This window comes from Belonocnema kinseyi, chromosome 3, assembly GCF_010883055.1.
Source record: "Belonocnema kinseyi isolate 2016_QV_RU_SX_M_011 chromosome 3, B_treatae_v1, whole genome shotgun sequence".
In the NCBI taxonomy this organism is placed as follows: Eukaryota; Metazoa; Arthropoda; class Insecta; order Hymenoptera; family Cynipidae; genus Belonocnema; species Belonocnema kinseyi.
This window is the reverse complement of record NC_046659.1, coordinates 84,663,406-84,679,111: the sequence shown is the minus strand read 5'-3', so window position 1 is coordinate 84,679,111 and position 15,706 is coordinate 84,663,406. Positions and strand designations below refer to the sequence as shown.

The window sequence follows — 15,706 nt, the reverse complement described above, 5'->3', positions numbered from 1 at the left end:
AGGTAAAAAAAAAACAAAACGTGATTTTTCAGCTTTCTCAAGAAAATTTAAGTGACCTGGTATAAAAGTTTTCTAGAAACTCCCGGATATTGTTTTACACACTTAAAGTTAATTCTACATTAGTATCTTCTTACGGCATAAGAAGTTTTTAAAAAAATGCAAGAATTTCTCGAATTTTGTACCTTCACTTCAACTCATAGCATGACTAACGAAAGTAAATGTAGGAAACGTCTGAAATTTGTATCACGCAGTCTTTGAAGTCTTATCTTTAATTTAGGCCAATTAAAATTCAAAACGCTTTATGGATTTCCCAGATAGGGCAATGGTTACAGGGAGGGGCTAGTCACTGAGAAATCTTAGATTTCTGCGCTGGAAAACTTAGGAGAACTCTTTGAGTAACTCTTAGAAATCTTGGAAATCTTTCGCCAAGCGTGGAGCATTCACACCACAAAGCATTCACACGTTCGTGCTGCACACGCTGCCTCGGCGAGTCGAACTAACGGCCGACTCCATCCGAACGCCGCCGAGCTTAGCCGAGCCCGATTTTTCCTCGAGAGTCCCGATCTCGAGAAGCTTTGGAAATCTTGGCAATCCCAGCAATCTTAAAGAAATCTTAGTACTCTCTATGCGAATTTGATTAAGACTGCCACATTCATATTTTTAAGAATTCGAGATTTCTCCGTGAGTAGCCCGTAGTGTTACAGTGATTGACCACCTGTGACAATGATTGACGATTTCAGAACAATCATATATTAAGAAGTATTGATAAATTAAAACTTATAATAAAGAGCGTGGAGCGTGTTGAGAAAAATCGTGCACTGTTTAATAAGTTTAATTTAATTTAATTTAAGGCAGTAAGATTTCCAAAATATTTGCGCATTGTCAAGATAGAACCAACAAATTTCCAAGCATCCCTGCATCCAGTTTCAGTTTGCGGTTTTTTAAAAACCTTCTTGCTCTTTTTTGTAATGAGTAATCGCGTTTTAAACTTTAAATTAAATACAGTAAATACGTTAAATACACTAAAAAAATCGATAGTTGGGCCAACTATTTAGAAGTACGGTATGGTACTGCTATTTTATTAAATAATACTGCTATTTTATTATTTGATACACAAATTCCTTTAGTCACAGTGAATATTCAATTAGTACCAACTACCAGAAACTAGAAAAACGGTTCCAACTAATAAAATAATAGCACCATATATTACAAACTAAATATTTGGCCCAACTAACTATTTTTTCAGTGTACCATTCGTGCTAGTCGTGTCGACAAATTCCGACGGTATAATGTAAAGTTAATTCCACCTAAATGTACACTGCCCTGCAAAAGTTTGGACTCACTTAGAAAAATCATTTTTTTGGTATTTATCGCTTTAATTATACCGTAGCTAAAAAAATGCATCTTTAAAAAGTTGATTGTTTTCAAAATTCTATTTAAAATAAGCCCAGGGTGAAGCTAATTTGTCTAGTTTTTAAGTAGATATTGCAAAAATAGTGTAAATTTCAATTTTTTCTTAAATTTTCAATAACTTCCGAAATAGTCAACGTTTTTCAATGTCCTTGGATTCATTTTGAAGCTTTTTTCACCGTATCACAATAGCTTACGAGTGTAAGTCGTAAAAAATTTTTTTTCGAATTGCAAGAACCTGAAGTTGTAATAAAAAAGTTGGATAAATTTGAAAACATCTTATGCGTAGGTAAATCAGAATAAAAGTTTAATACATATATATTTTGGGGAAATTACATAGAAAATTCATGATTATATGTTTCATATATTTTACAAAATTATTTTTGTTACTAAAAATGATATTTCAATTTTTGCAACTTTTTTGTTACAAATTCAAGTTCTTGCTATTCGAAAAGAAATTTTTTACAATTCATATTCGTAAGCTATTGTGATACGGTGAAAAAAAGCTTCAAAATGAGCCCAAGAACATTGAAAAACGTTGACTATTTAGGAAGTTATTTAAAATTTAAGAAAACATTGAAATTTACACTATTTTTGCAATATCTACTTAAAAACTAGACAAATTGGCTTCACCCTGGGCTTATTTTAAACAGAATTTCGACAACAATCAACCTTTTAAAGAGACATTTTTTAGCTCCGGTATAATTAAAGCGATAAATGCGAAAAAAAAAAGATTTTTCTCAGTGAGTCCAAACTTTTGCAGGGCAGTGTAAAATCTGGCTCGACTATTTAGCACTGCTCAAATTCAGGTAGGATTTACAGGTCGACGTGTCCAAATTACAATGCTATACATCCGAGAGGTGAAGAAATGATTACCTGCTGAATGTAGAATCTAAATTCTAGGTTTTGGTCCTAAACTAGAAAATTGCAAAGTTTTTCAATCGAGATTCGAGTCGTGCATTACGATGAAAGACCAGTCAAAATTCCAACTAGGATTGCAGCGATAAAAGTTGGCCGGCTGTTCACGATGGACTCCTGAGAACATCACTGGCTCACTCGTCGATTCTCGTGCTCGAAGAGTTACGAGCACCAAACACTGTTGAAAACTTCCTTCGAATTTAGCTCGTAAACGGAGCTTTTTAGTTTCCCAGCCGGCGTAAAGCGGAACTTGGCATCGAGTTAATCCTAGCACTTACGGCGAGACGGTAACCCTTGGTTCTTTTATTGTTATGAGCCCTCTGAGCCCTGAGTGGAAGAGGTGCGTTTTGGTGCTGCAGGGTCCAATTGTTGGCTCACTTCGGCTTAGGGCAGAAGCAGAAGACTGACTCGTTTTAATAAAGTCGAGTCACGCTCGATAGTCCATACTATTAACTATACGGCAAAGATCTTTAAACCGTTCTCAAACAAACCCGGCCGGAACCTTGATCGCTGACCCCTCGATTCGTTTGTTACACATCTTGTCGTCTGGTCTCCAGACTTTTATCAGAATATGAGGACACTGGGGTATTGAACGAATGTAAGGTAGTAGGTAAAACGACGCACTTATGAGTAAGACACATGTACATTATACCTTTGCAGAGGCCCACCTTGGGACCCACCAAATAAAAGTCTTCTGCAAATATTGATCCATTCTCAAGGACTTTTCTGCGGTTTGCACAACATGCTTCTGAGTCGAAATACTATGTACACAGGACCTGTGGCGCTAAAAGCTAAGCGCAGGTACCTGGCGTTATAGAGATTGAATTGTTAAAAATTAGGTGTTTGGAATGTATTTCGCCTGTCGTCAAAGTCTTTGTGAGAACATGAAAAAAGATAAGTCCTGACTATATAGCTTTTGATGTTTCAATACATTTTTATAAGGAATCTATATTTAATATAAAACACAAGATTATAATATTTAACCGTGGTTTTCTACTAAAATGACTCCTAAGTCAAAAAATGGTTTGGTCCACTTTTTTCTTATTTTCCCTTATTTTTCCTTGGTTATATAATAATCTCTAATGAGTTGATTAAACTGATAATTGAAAACATACTTCTCTTATTTTAAGTATTTTTGTGCAATTATGTTGCACAAGTTGACTTTTTGAGAATATGTTTTTAATGATTATAAACAAAATAAAAATATTTCCTCGCTTTGTCCTCTTTGGACCTGAACTTAATTTCATCTAAAGGTGCATGCAAATGGGATTTTATGGTTGAATATGGTTCCCTATTATTCCATGAAAGTTTTCAGGCCATTCCGCGATTTCAGATTTAAGTCTAATTAAAGATACAGTAACATCCAGATTTATTTATTTTTTGTTTCCTCAATATGCTAAAAGACTATTTTAAAACTAACTCTCAATCTATTTTAAAAAATCGATTTTTTCGAAGTGGGGTTTACAAGAATTTAAAACCTATTTCCGCACGAAAGGCAGAATTTATTTATTGAAGTTGCCAAAAAAAAAATATATGTTGTAAGAAACTCACCTTTATTTTGAGCAAGTTTAATAATTAAATACTTCTTTTTTTTCGGTTTTATTTTGTTCATTGTAAAAATAATTTAGGTAGCTTGTAAAGAAACAAATTGTTAGCATTTGTTTAAGATTTTTTCTGACACCTAGTTTAGCAGGGTAATCTTTAAATAAAAAATAGAATATGAAAAATAATAAAACGATTATTATACGACTCGTTTAATTCTCATTGCAATTTATATTGAATAAATGTATCAAGAAGATTCATGAAATTTTCTCTTTCGTTTAAACTTTAAACAAATAAATGTATATGAAATAAATGGGAGAATATTCTACAGTATATATAATGCAACCTACAAATCATTAATTCAGAGCAAAATATACGCTGAATAATGCATTTTAATTTATTACAACGTAGTAGTATCTTAAGTATTATTTAAATATTATAACCTATTTAAGATGCATTAGTATTCTTAATTAATAATCACCTATACCGTAGGGCATAGGCCTATGTTGCCTTATCTATTGTAGGGAAGTCAATTTTTGATCATCAAGTTGCAAAGTCTCCTAATGTTACCAAATTAAAACATTAAAACAAGGCGATTGAAATTACAAGAAGTATAGATTTCAATGGAATTTGGTATTCAGGGTGTCTACCCGACGGATGATTTTAAATTCCTGATTTTCTTCCGTTCAATTGTTATTTTTTCTCGATGAATTTGAAAGAGTTTAAAAGATTTAATTGATTTTAAACTATTTTTTAAGATTTCAGGAGATCTATAATTGTTCTAAACGATTAAAAAAATTTCTGATTTGAAACAAGTAATTTTTAAAAAGAATTAAAATTCTGGGTTGGAATATCAGATAATTTTCTGTGATAAGAATTAAAATTCTGAATTTAATCAGAGAATTTTGGAATGTGAAAGAAGCCTAAATTATAATTCTTTATAGAAAAATTCCCTATTCTAAAGTGAAAATGATCATTTGAAAAAAATATTTTCTGTTCTAAAATGAATCTAGATTGAAAACTATAATTCTTTACGGAAATTCCCTGTTCGAACGTAAAACTTGCTTTCAAAAATTCGTTGTTCCAATTCTAAAATCAGAATTATGAAGCTTTTAGAAAATTTCCTGCCTCAAAGTGAAAATTGTAATTCTTCACTAAAATACCCTATCCCAAATTATATTTTCAATTCTTTGAGAAAGTTCTTGTTCCAACTCAGAATTAGAGTAATAAAATATATTAAACCACTTTTAATTTGCATATCAGTACATTGGAGAGAAAAATGTTCACTGAATCAAATTCCCGGTCACATCCTGTTTTTTCTGATTTCCCGTTCAGTTAGACATCCTGATATTTTAAGAATCTTGGATTCACTATTAATCTAGCAGTTCATCATTATTTAAAAATAAAATTATGATTCGAAATTTCAAATTTGTGAATTCCAAGGTCATAAGCGGATTTGCCAGCCTGATAGTCTTAAGTTTCGTATAAAAATCCAACAATAATTTTCCGAAACAGTGAAGATGTTAAATGATGATTAATGCTGACAACAACCTAAAATCTCATTCATAAATACTGATCAAGTGGGAAGATTTGCAAAAGCCATTTAAAGTACGTCTGTAAGGCGTCTTGGGGACTTTGCTGTCTGGGTGGCCACGAGGATCTGTGGATCGGCACCACACGCCATAATTAATGTTGTACTTGGGAAATGTTCGAGTAAAGAGGATTATTAGACCAGTACGTGACGAATGACCGTGTCAGGCTGCGGACCCTCACGAGGGGATGACTGTCGATGCTCAGGTTAGGATCGGGTCACGGTGGTTGTGTCGATGGAGGAAAGGGGATACAGGGGGACCCACACGCTACGGTGAGATATCGGAGAATGATTTCGTGCTTGCATTCCACTGGTCTCGAGACCGCGTAGACGTAGGCCCCATCTTGAATAATAGAATACCATTTGCCATTGTGTTCACTCTTCACACACACACACTGGCAGACATAAACACTCACATCGAAAAATCGGAGGGTGGATATGTGCGTGCTGTGGGTACCTTCTTCGGGCATAATACAAGGTGCCAGGGTACCTATGGGGTTCGCCATTATGCTTGGCTGGATTACGTGGCCCGCGCGAGTATTTACAAGGTATTATGCGTCTTCGATTCATGGGAAATTCTTCGAGTGGACTCTCGAGAGTTGTGAAAGATATTAAGAACCATTCCTGGGCCACGCGATGGTGTGTTTAATGTTTATATTTATCCAGCGAACTCAGATTATACCGTAATGCAAGGATATATTGTGCCTCTCGTGGCCCATCGGAATGAGGAAATGCGATTTTGAAACTCAGTGACACGCTCTCGCACACCGAATTTCCGTTCAGGGCTTATCTAGAAACCGTCACCATTATACCGATAATTTTTTTATGAATTAGGCTCTGCTTTTCGATTATCTTGGTAACACCTTTTCTGTTATTAAAGCTGCTACTTTTATATAGCAGGCATCATAGTCCGTTCCGTTTTTTTGCCTTGAATTTGAAAAATTCCTTAAAACACGAAACATCAAGCATTCTGGCCTAATTTTCCGCTTTCTCCCCTTTTTAACAAGGTTAGAAATTATTTTTTAAGGATAATAACCACAAATTCAAAACATTAGAATCAAGATGTTTTGAAAGACATTCCTTTTGCATTTTTAATGAAACCAGTTTCAAATACTTCCTAAACGATTTGTTTGATAATTTTGTACTTCATCGTCAACAACAATAAAAAGTAATTAAATTCATTCAAAGAAGATTAAGTTTTAACAAAATAGTTAAATTTTTAACATAAATAATTGAATTTTCAACAAAAGACGATTTTTCTGTTAAAAAGAAAAAAAATCGAGAAAAAGGATAATTTTTAACTAAAACGTTGAATGTTCTATCGAATTGTTAAAAATGTTAGGCCGAAAAGTCGCATTTTCTCCTAAATAGTTCAAAATTCAACCCGAAAACCTGTAACATGAACATGTAATAGTTGATATCTCAACAAAAAAGAGAAAAGTTCATTAAAAAAAGAACAAAAAGAAAGAATTTTCAACAAAATAGTTAGTATTTTCACAGCAAAAAATGTCTTTTGAATTCTTTAAAAGATAATTATCTTTTCGATCAAATCATACAATTTTTAACGGAAAAAGATGAATTCTCAATGAAAGATGTATTAGACGATATTTCAGCCAAAAAAGATTTTAATTTCAATTAGAAAACAGTTAAATTAAAAAAAAAAAAAACAGTCAAACGTTTAACGAAATAGTCGATTTTTTCACCAATAAATATTTTTTTAGTCAAGAATGAAAACATGTCAACCATATTATTGAATGTTTAAGCCAAAAGACAATTTTTCTACAAAAAGTTGAATTTTCAACCAAAAAGAATGACTAACAAAATTGTTGAATTTTAAACAAAATAAATAATTTTTTAACCAAGTTATAAAATTGTGAGCCAAATATGTAATAGTAGACTTTTCAAACAAGAAAAATGGAATCTCGATTGAGAGAAAGGAGAAAATAGGGGAATAGGGGAAAGACTGTGCAGCCTGTGATAAATTAATAGGCATTTTGCCTATTAATTTTAATAATGTTTTTGTGCAATTGGAATTAAAAATTAGACTAAACAAATATCCGTCGTAAAAACCAAAAACACGCGAGAGCCATAAAAGAATACAATGCTTAGTTGTGTTCTGATGGGCTCGGATCGTTGGGACTATTTTACCCAGGCGCATAAATCATATAGTAAGGGGGATCTCCTCAGAAACTGGTAACAATGACCTAAGCTCCCATAAAGTTTAGATCCGGCACTAACCCTATACGTATGCATTCGAATGGCGTATCATTGATAGAATCTCCCGGAGCAACTGTTCCAAATAAAATATTGTGAGGCTCGATCTGTGGGGTCAGTTTGCAGTATGGGAAATACATTTAATAAACTAAACGATCCACGAAATCGGTCACTGTCGATCGTTTATAGACAATGGGAATTTCGAAGAATTTCGAAGGATGACGAGTCTAGCGGCTCCATCAGGGTCAACGATGGAAATTAATGTGAACGGGTGGCAAAGTGCCTAATGCATCAGAGAAAAAATGGCAATGGCAATGCCAGTAGGAAAGAAAGGCGTGAAAAATCGATTCCTCGTTCTTTGGTACCATTGTTCCTTTCGACGGCTCGATGGGTAGACAGATTAGCTAATGGCTAATGGATCCACCGATCGCTTCAGAGCTCATCTCGAAAACTCAGCGTCTCCTTACTCGAAGATATGAATTGTGGGTATGAATTGATAGGCATTCTTGATTCATCTCCAGCAAAAAAATCAAGAGGAAGAGTGAAAAGATACGATCCGTCTGATGAGAGAGCATCGAGGTGTGTCTCGTTTTGATGGATCCTGAGAATAATAACCTAGGGTCCTAGGGTAATCAGTACAATAGTTTGCCACCCCCAATGATTGACCATCTCATTTAAATACGCTTGTATTAAAAATTCGCAGAAATAAAACTACTAATAAACAGTTCTAAATGAAGCGCAAACAATTCCGTAGCGTATTTGAAAAACTAGGTTGATGCGGTGATGCTGAATGAGTAAGGAATTTTAACGAAAAGCTGTTGAAGTTAAGAGTGTCCGCTTGTTGAAAATTATTCTTTTTTTAATTACTACAATAGATTTAACAAACCACTTTTGTATATTAATTGAATTAGGTGAATCAAGATTCACGAAAGTATTATGCTAACCTGAAAATCATATGTATTTATGTCGATAAATGGGTTGGGCAATCTTTTTCATCGTGAACAAAGTGGAAACGTACTGATTGGCCACATTATCAAAAAAGCAAATAACTAATATTTTTGCAAAAATTTATTCATGTTTGTTTTAACTTTTTATATACTGTATATAATGCTTTGTCACTCTGTCTTAGGGAAAATGATAAAAAGCAGTCAAAAGCCATTTTTGACTCCCGCCAATCGTTATACAATTTAGAGGCTAATCACTGTGCTTTGAAATTAATAATCTATAAACTGATATGACCAATAAGGTGGCAAAGGACTGTATTTTACCACATTTCAGTGGTTAATCATAAAATCATTTGCCTATATGTTATTAACTATTTCCTTGCGGCCAATCGTTGTGTTTTCTGATATTATTGTTAATTTCTTCAATTATAAATTACTGCTTTTAACGTTTAACCTTCTATATGGTAATTTGAAGATTTATAACATTTATCACCTATCTGTGTATTATAGAATTTCTTTCGAGGCTTATAGTGTTTTCTACAAATTTTTAAACTGGAAAAATTCCCTCAGCAGCCAATCATTGTACCGATTACTTTATGTATGGGGCAGTATTTTACAAGTGTACCGATTCAAAAATACAAAGCTGTTCGATCTAAGTAAAGCTTTGGTAAAGTGTGCTATTGAATTTGATAGTTAATGGAGAACAATTTTTTCTTTTGGATAAATATTAACCAAGGGGAAGGGGTGAAAATGTAATTTTTTTCGTGGATATAATAATCTATTTAAGCGACTTTTAACTCTTCTAATGGCGACAAAAACAACGATTTATTTTTTATCCGCAAAAAGAAGCGATGGGTGGTTTTAAAAAATATACGAGCTGTTTTGGAAATTTTGTTTCGCATACTTTTGAAAGTTTCATTTCACGCTTTTTCTAATGAACATAATCAATTTCTGGAAAAAATATTTGACCTACCACAAATTTTTTAAAACGCGTCCTTTGGTGAAAAAAGTCCAATTTAAATTTGACCCTTATTTTTGAACTTCAAATATTTATTTTTTCAAAAAATGCTTATGTTATAGTAAGTGAAAAGCGCATTAAAACCCCTATCGAAACTATACTGAGAAAAATTTTCTCATTGGCGTTAAAAAGTCGCCAAAACAGTTGGTATATTCTTAAAAACGAAACTCTGAAACGAAAGACCTCGGAAACTAATGGGCCTGAGTAGAGAGCTTTATATAATAACTTTATGAAACTCTTCGTATGGGGTACTTACTAGAGAGATTGATCAGCGACCAAGGTCGCAGCAGTGTTGCTGAACGAACGTGTTACTTAAATAAACAGAACGGGAATTTTAGGTTATTCTAAAAATATATACCCCCCCCCCCCCGCCCCCATCTTATAATGCCTCTTACACTTATATTGTTCTCACTTTTCTCATATGAACTATCTGATCCCCGGCTAGAACCGAGTGTGTAATCTGTACCGGTTTTTCTGGAAATTTTTCTATGTACTTTTAACGAAGTTCTGGTGGTTCGGATCCCACCTTAAGCGATAGTTCCTGGATATGCCTACTTTTCAAACCATGCATACTACTCGTATCAGATCTCTTGATTGAATTACAAAAATGTTTTCGTGACTAATTGTAAATACCGAGGGGCCCGACTTGGGCTGAAACAATCTTAAGTCTTGAAGAAAAATGATAATTTCTCATTTTTTAAATAATAATATATCAAGACAGAATAAAATGTTTAAAATCTGTCCGGTTTAATATTTTAGACTTTTTAACATTTGGAAAGGTTTGCAAAGTTTCATGAAATTTTACAACCCTACCTATCTACGTTTCAATGGGGTAATATAACCCGAATCATAATACTGTGGTGGATTTCTTTTTTAGAGATCGATATTCAGAATGTGATCGTGAGAGGTCAAAGTCAAGTTCACGGCCAAGTTATCGAATATTGATGTTATTCGAGCACTCCACCGATTGGAGATGAACTCATCCGGAGATGAAATATCGCTAATTGAGAAACCGATTTTTTCCTTGTTGATGGCAACAAATAGATTGTGACAAAGTCAGCAAAATTTCATCCCCTTAATCAGATTTGAATTGCGGGGATTATCGAACGGAAGATTTAATGCAATCTCCTCGAAACGAATCGTCGTAAATAGGGGAATCTCGTTGGTGTAACGTCGATAAATTCGTGAGGCACGATTATCGAGCCATTAGCCTCCCCAAGCGTGAATCATCCCCGAAATGCTCGGCTGAGCAAACATTGTCTCGATGCCCACCCTATAGGTGTCTTCCTACATATGTGGCTTTCCAAGGATGTTTTCCAAGTTGGTTTGTCGCACCTGCAGAGTGTAACCGATAAATTTCTCAATTCTGTGGGCCTATAATCAAGTTGATTGTATTATCGACACCTAGAATTTACTGATAATTCTATACCTTAGGGTTCGTTTATAAAGTAGGTTAGCTATTTTGGAGGGGGTGCTAAAAAATACGATTTTGATGTCAGGAGGGGGGGGGGGCAGTGTTCAGCTGAAATGCGAACGGAATTAATAGATTCCAATAATAATATTTAACTATTTTTGATTAAGATCTAATTTTGAAATAATTTTTTTTATAGCTGGAATCGTTAAAATAATTTTTTTAAGAAGAAAATTAACCTATGCAAAAAATAACTTTGATAGAAAGATTATTTACTTATTTTAAAAATTAGTTGGTTAAAAATCAATCTTTTTAAGTTGAAAGTTTATCTACTTGTTTGGAAATTCATGCATTTTCTTGAAAATTCGTCTTTTTGTGGAAAATGAACATTCTTGTTTAACAAATCACCTTTTTGGTTTAAAATTTACCTACTTAGTTGATTGTGAAACTTTTTTGTTCAAAATTAATATTTTTTGTTAAAGATTCATTATTTTAGTGGATAATTTATCAATTAATTACATAACTTTTCTATATTTTTGGTCGAACATTAATCTTTGTGGATTAGACATTGAGCTGTATGGTTAAAAATTCAACTATTTTGTAGAAAAATTATTTAATTTGTTGCAGATTCAACTATTTTGTTAATATTTTAATTTTTTTGTCGAAAATTGTACAACTAATTTTTAGTTCTAAGGGAGCTGCAAAAAAAAAGTCTCACAGATGTTGCCACGTTCTATGCAACAAAAGGGAACATTCAGTTTTTACTGTAAAAATTCGTATTTTTTGTTTAAAAGTTCAACTACAGTCAAACCTGGATTTAGTGTTCCTTGATTTAATGTTTCCGAGAATTGACGTCGCGCGGTGGGGATGAGTGAGAGGCGCTGCGGGAAGATATGCATTGCTCACTCAAACGTCACAATACAGAGAGCGAAACAAGAAAGAGACTAAACAGGAGAGAGTCAAAATAGTTTCGAGACTGTATTTAATGTCACGCTTAATCCTGAAATTGACATTAAATCGAGGTTTGATACTATTTTGTTGTGAATGCAACACCTTACTTTGGATCAGGAATCCCACCAATTCTGTGTTCATGCGGTGTAATATTGAAAAACTTACGATACATCATGGTTGCATTCGCCCAGACTTTATACGTACCTGTAACAGAAAAACAAATTATACTTTAGTATTAAACTTAAACAGAAAAATGGGTGGGAAATCCTGCTTAGCTCACATCTTGATCTTTGCTTAAATTAAATTTTACACTGATTGGGATTTAGAGACTCTATCTAATGCCTGTACAATCATATCAGTAGTCCATTTTAAGTGGCACTTAATCATTTTTTCATAGCTTTAAAGGCTTTTAATCTCAAGGATCTCTGAAACTCTACATATTCGGAATTCTCATAAAAAATAGTTAAGCGCGTAGATACCAGTCATCTAAAGTCAAGACCGACTTCCGTTTGACATAACGTTATTCCGCGGTCGGGCGAAATTTTTAATTACTGACCATGAATCATGTCGTTCTCTTGTGAGCGATTCTGTTACTTCGATTTAGACATACCTCTGCGGGTTTTAATTATTTCGAGGCACGGACCGAGTTCGTCCCACTTTGGTATGCAATCACGATATTTATTAGCGAAACCGTTACCTCATTCCGCGAGCAGAGCGAAGAGCAAAAGCAAGGCACTACCAGCCCGCCCTAACTCCTCTTGGCTACCCAGATAGGGAAACGTGTGAGCAATGTCCGCTTGTTGCTTGCAGTCTAAAATATTTTTTAAGTTAAATAACAAGCAAAACGCCACTGATGTTTCTTGTTTATTGTTAGCAAGCTTTAAAGTTCACGATAACTTGGGGAACGTCCATTACATAAGGATAAATTATATAAGGATGATTTTTGAAACTTTTGACTCCCCCCCCCCCTATTCAAAGGATTCGTAATATTTTGTTGACCCATCGTGCTCTTGTCACATAAGAATATATATTTTTCTCTCAATATATCAAAAATAAATGAAATATTTTCACTGTGTACAAGGTTTCATCGGATTCCAACAGATTTGAAAGTATTTAATCGGATTTCAAGGTATTTTAAGGTGTTTGACAATAATAATAAAAGAATTACATATTTTACGAAATTTAGCAAGATTTCAAAAGCTTTTTAAGGACTTCATGAGGTCTCAAGGGATTTTGAAAGATTTCAAGAATGATTTAAAGATTTAATATGTACAATAATTGTTGTAGATGGAATTATAATGTTTTAAAGGATTTTACGGGATTTCAAAGGATTTCATACGCTGCCGATTACCAAAGTTTTTTAAAAAGTTTGTTTAAAAAAAGATTTTAATGAATTTTAAGGGATATATCGATGATTTCCGAGACTTTATATTTATTGGACAGGTGTAATATGAAGTATTACACTATAAAATATAAACCATGATATTGATACGATGTGTGTAATAGTATAAAGAGTAATTTCAACAGCCAAAACATGTATTAATTAGCATATAAAAAAAGTAATTAGATAGAGAAATGTACGGAAAAAATACTTTGTCCCCCCCCCCCCCCCTTCAATCTAAGGATTCGTAAGATCTTCTGGCACCATTACCTCCTAAAAAGCCTCACATTATTAATAAGCAATTTCGAAGATTTTCTCAGTTTTTAAAGCGTTTTAAGGGATTTTAAAAGATTTCCAAATAAATCTCCGGACCTTAAAGGATTTTAAATGATTTCATATAATGTTTTTTTTATCATCTGGTGTTTTTTAAATAATTAATCATTACCATAACTGTGCCTTAGTTTTTAATTAAACCAAAATGATTCATAAAATGTTTGGTCTTAAAATTTTTATATAATTTTTTAAAAATTGCAATCTGAACTTTAAAAGAATACTAATCTAAATACTTTCTTAATTTTTCAGGTAAGTGTGGAACATATATTCTTCACACGAACTTTTGCAAAAGGAGGATATGTGTTCAACTGGAATTGATTATTTATTGTGAAATAAACTGCAAAACTGCACGTGGTAAACCTCAATTGAGTGCTGATGCCGAAGTATTTTTGCAAATTTTGAAGGATATTAGTGGATTTTAATGAGTTTTCAAAGATTTAAAGAGATTTAAAAGATTTCAGGGGATTTCGAAAGATTTGCAAAGATATCAAAATATTTTTTGCAGATTTATTGCCGTCTGGGTATTTCCAGCTGCAGGTGAAAACCTTAGAAGCAAGATCATGAATGCGACGTCTTGTGTAAGAAAACAAGTCGTAGAAAGCATGCGTGACATGCACCTGTCACGCGTGTAGAATAATATCCAACCTACGGGCATCTAGGTGCACGTATACACCTCAGGAGCTTCAAAACGAGCCAATCGAATTCAAGAAGAAACCAGGTTTGAATATTTTAGCCATTTGTTTCAATGATGTCCTCGAATATTATCATCGAGTTCGTATAAGGGATTAATTGTGACAAGTCTCAAGGATTAGAGACACGTATACGCACATATGATACCATGAGCACATAATACTGAGAACGGTTCAACTCGTTTCTTGGTTATCTCGTTTGAGAAAGATTAACACATAATTGATAATAAATTCCCCGAGACTTATTAGCCTCTATGATAAATGATAGAATGTAGGCAAATATTAGCATTTCGTGTTGCTCGTTGCGCAAGAAAGTAATTCGAAATGCCGATCTGAGGATTTGTGTACCGCGGCCGTTTGGGTAAAAAAGACCCAGTAAGGCGTTTTTAATGACGACCTCGAGACGTCGTAATGCATTTTTCAGTTGTGCCCTCTGGGACGTTGTAAATCTCTATAAAGTGGGAGAAGGGCGCAAGGACATTGATTCTCTCGTGCTTTTTCTCAGCCATGAAAATGATGATACGCACTCAACATTTCTTGCACCGTTTCCTATTCAGTGAAAACGAACCTATCATTTTCCACTCCCGCGTGTCATCGCTCGTCCAAGTTACAAATGGTCCAGTTCTCCCTGCGTTAAACACCCTCTTCTGAGCAACCCAGCCTCACGAAAGTGTCCCTTCCAAACGAGACTCGCAGCTCGTTCCGAGTGGATGATCTCGGCTTTTTGCCCCTTGATTTAGTGAGAAGCTCCGGGCACAGTCAAAGATTCTCATTTATTTTCTTGATGATCCAAACGCTTCCATTTTCGTGGGAATGGAAATCAGGAATGTCACTTTTTATTTTTATATGATCATTTATTCATGGTTTATCTTTTATTTTCGATAGCAGATTGGGGAGAGTTTTCATATTATGTATAACATTAAAATGGGGAGCATTTTTTACTCCATTACGTAACATTTTCTAATGTATTTATTTCTAGAAAAGCAAACAGTGAGAAAAATTTTGATGTCAAATGTGCACAGAAGTAAACGATTTTCGTCCATTACTTGAAACTCGTCGAAAAATTTGTAAAAAGAAGATCATAATCAACCGACACTTATATTTTTTGCCAATTTCTTTCTATGAGGCAGACATTTTGAGTCTTAGGCAGGCTAAAAAAATTGTGTAGCTGAAAGAGCTTGTTTTTCTGAGAATATATATTTTTTGTAAACGATGCATGCCATTAAAAAAATGGAGAAGCATTTTTTGTTAAACTTTTTTAAATGAGCAAATTTTCTCGTATCATTTTGTTGAATCTGTCGCTT

General features: G+C 33.8%; 1 long non-coding RNA gene across 1 annotated transcript in view; it reads left to right on the top strand.

The window, feature by feature from the left end:
- LOC117168684 overlaps positions 1-14,258 on the top strand; it is a 100,939-nt gene extending 86,681 nt beyond the window's left edge. Inside the window, exon 4 of the long non-coding RNA XR_004466538.1 lies at positions 14,219-14,258. This is a non-coding gene — a long non-coding RNA (uncharacterized LOC117168684). The remainder of the gene's footprint in view (positions 1-14,218) is intronic.
- The last annotated feature ends 1,448 nt before the right edge of the window (positions 14,259-15,706 follow it).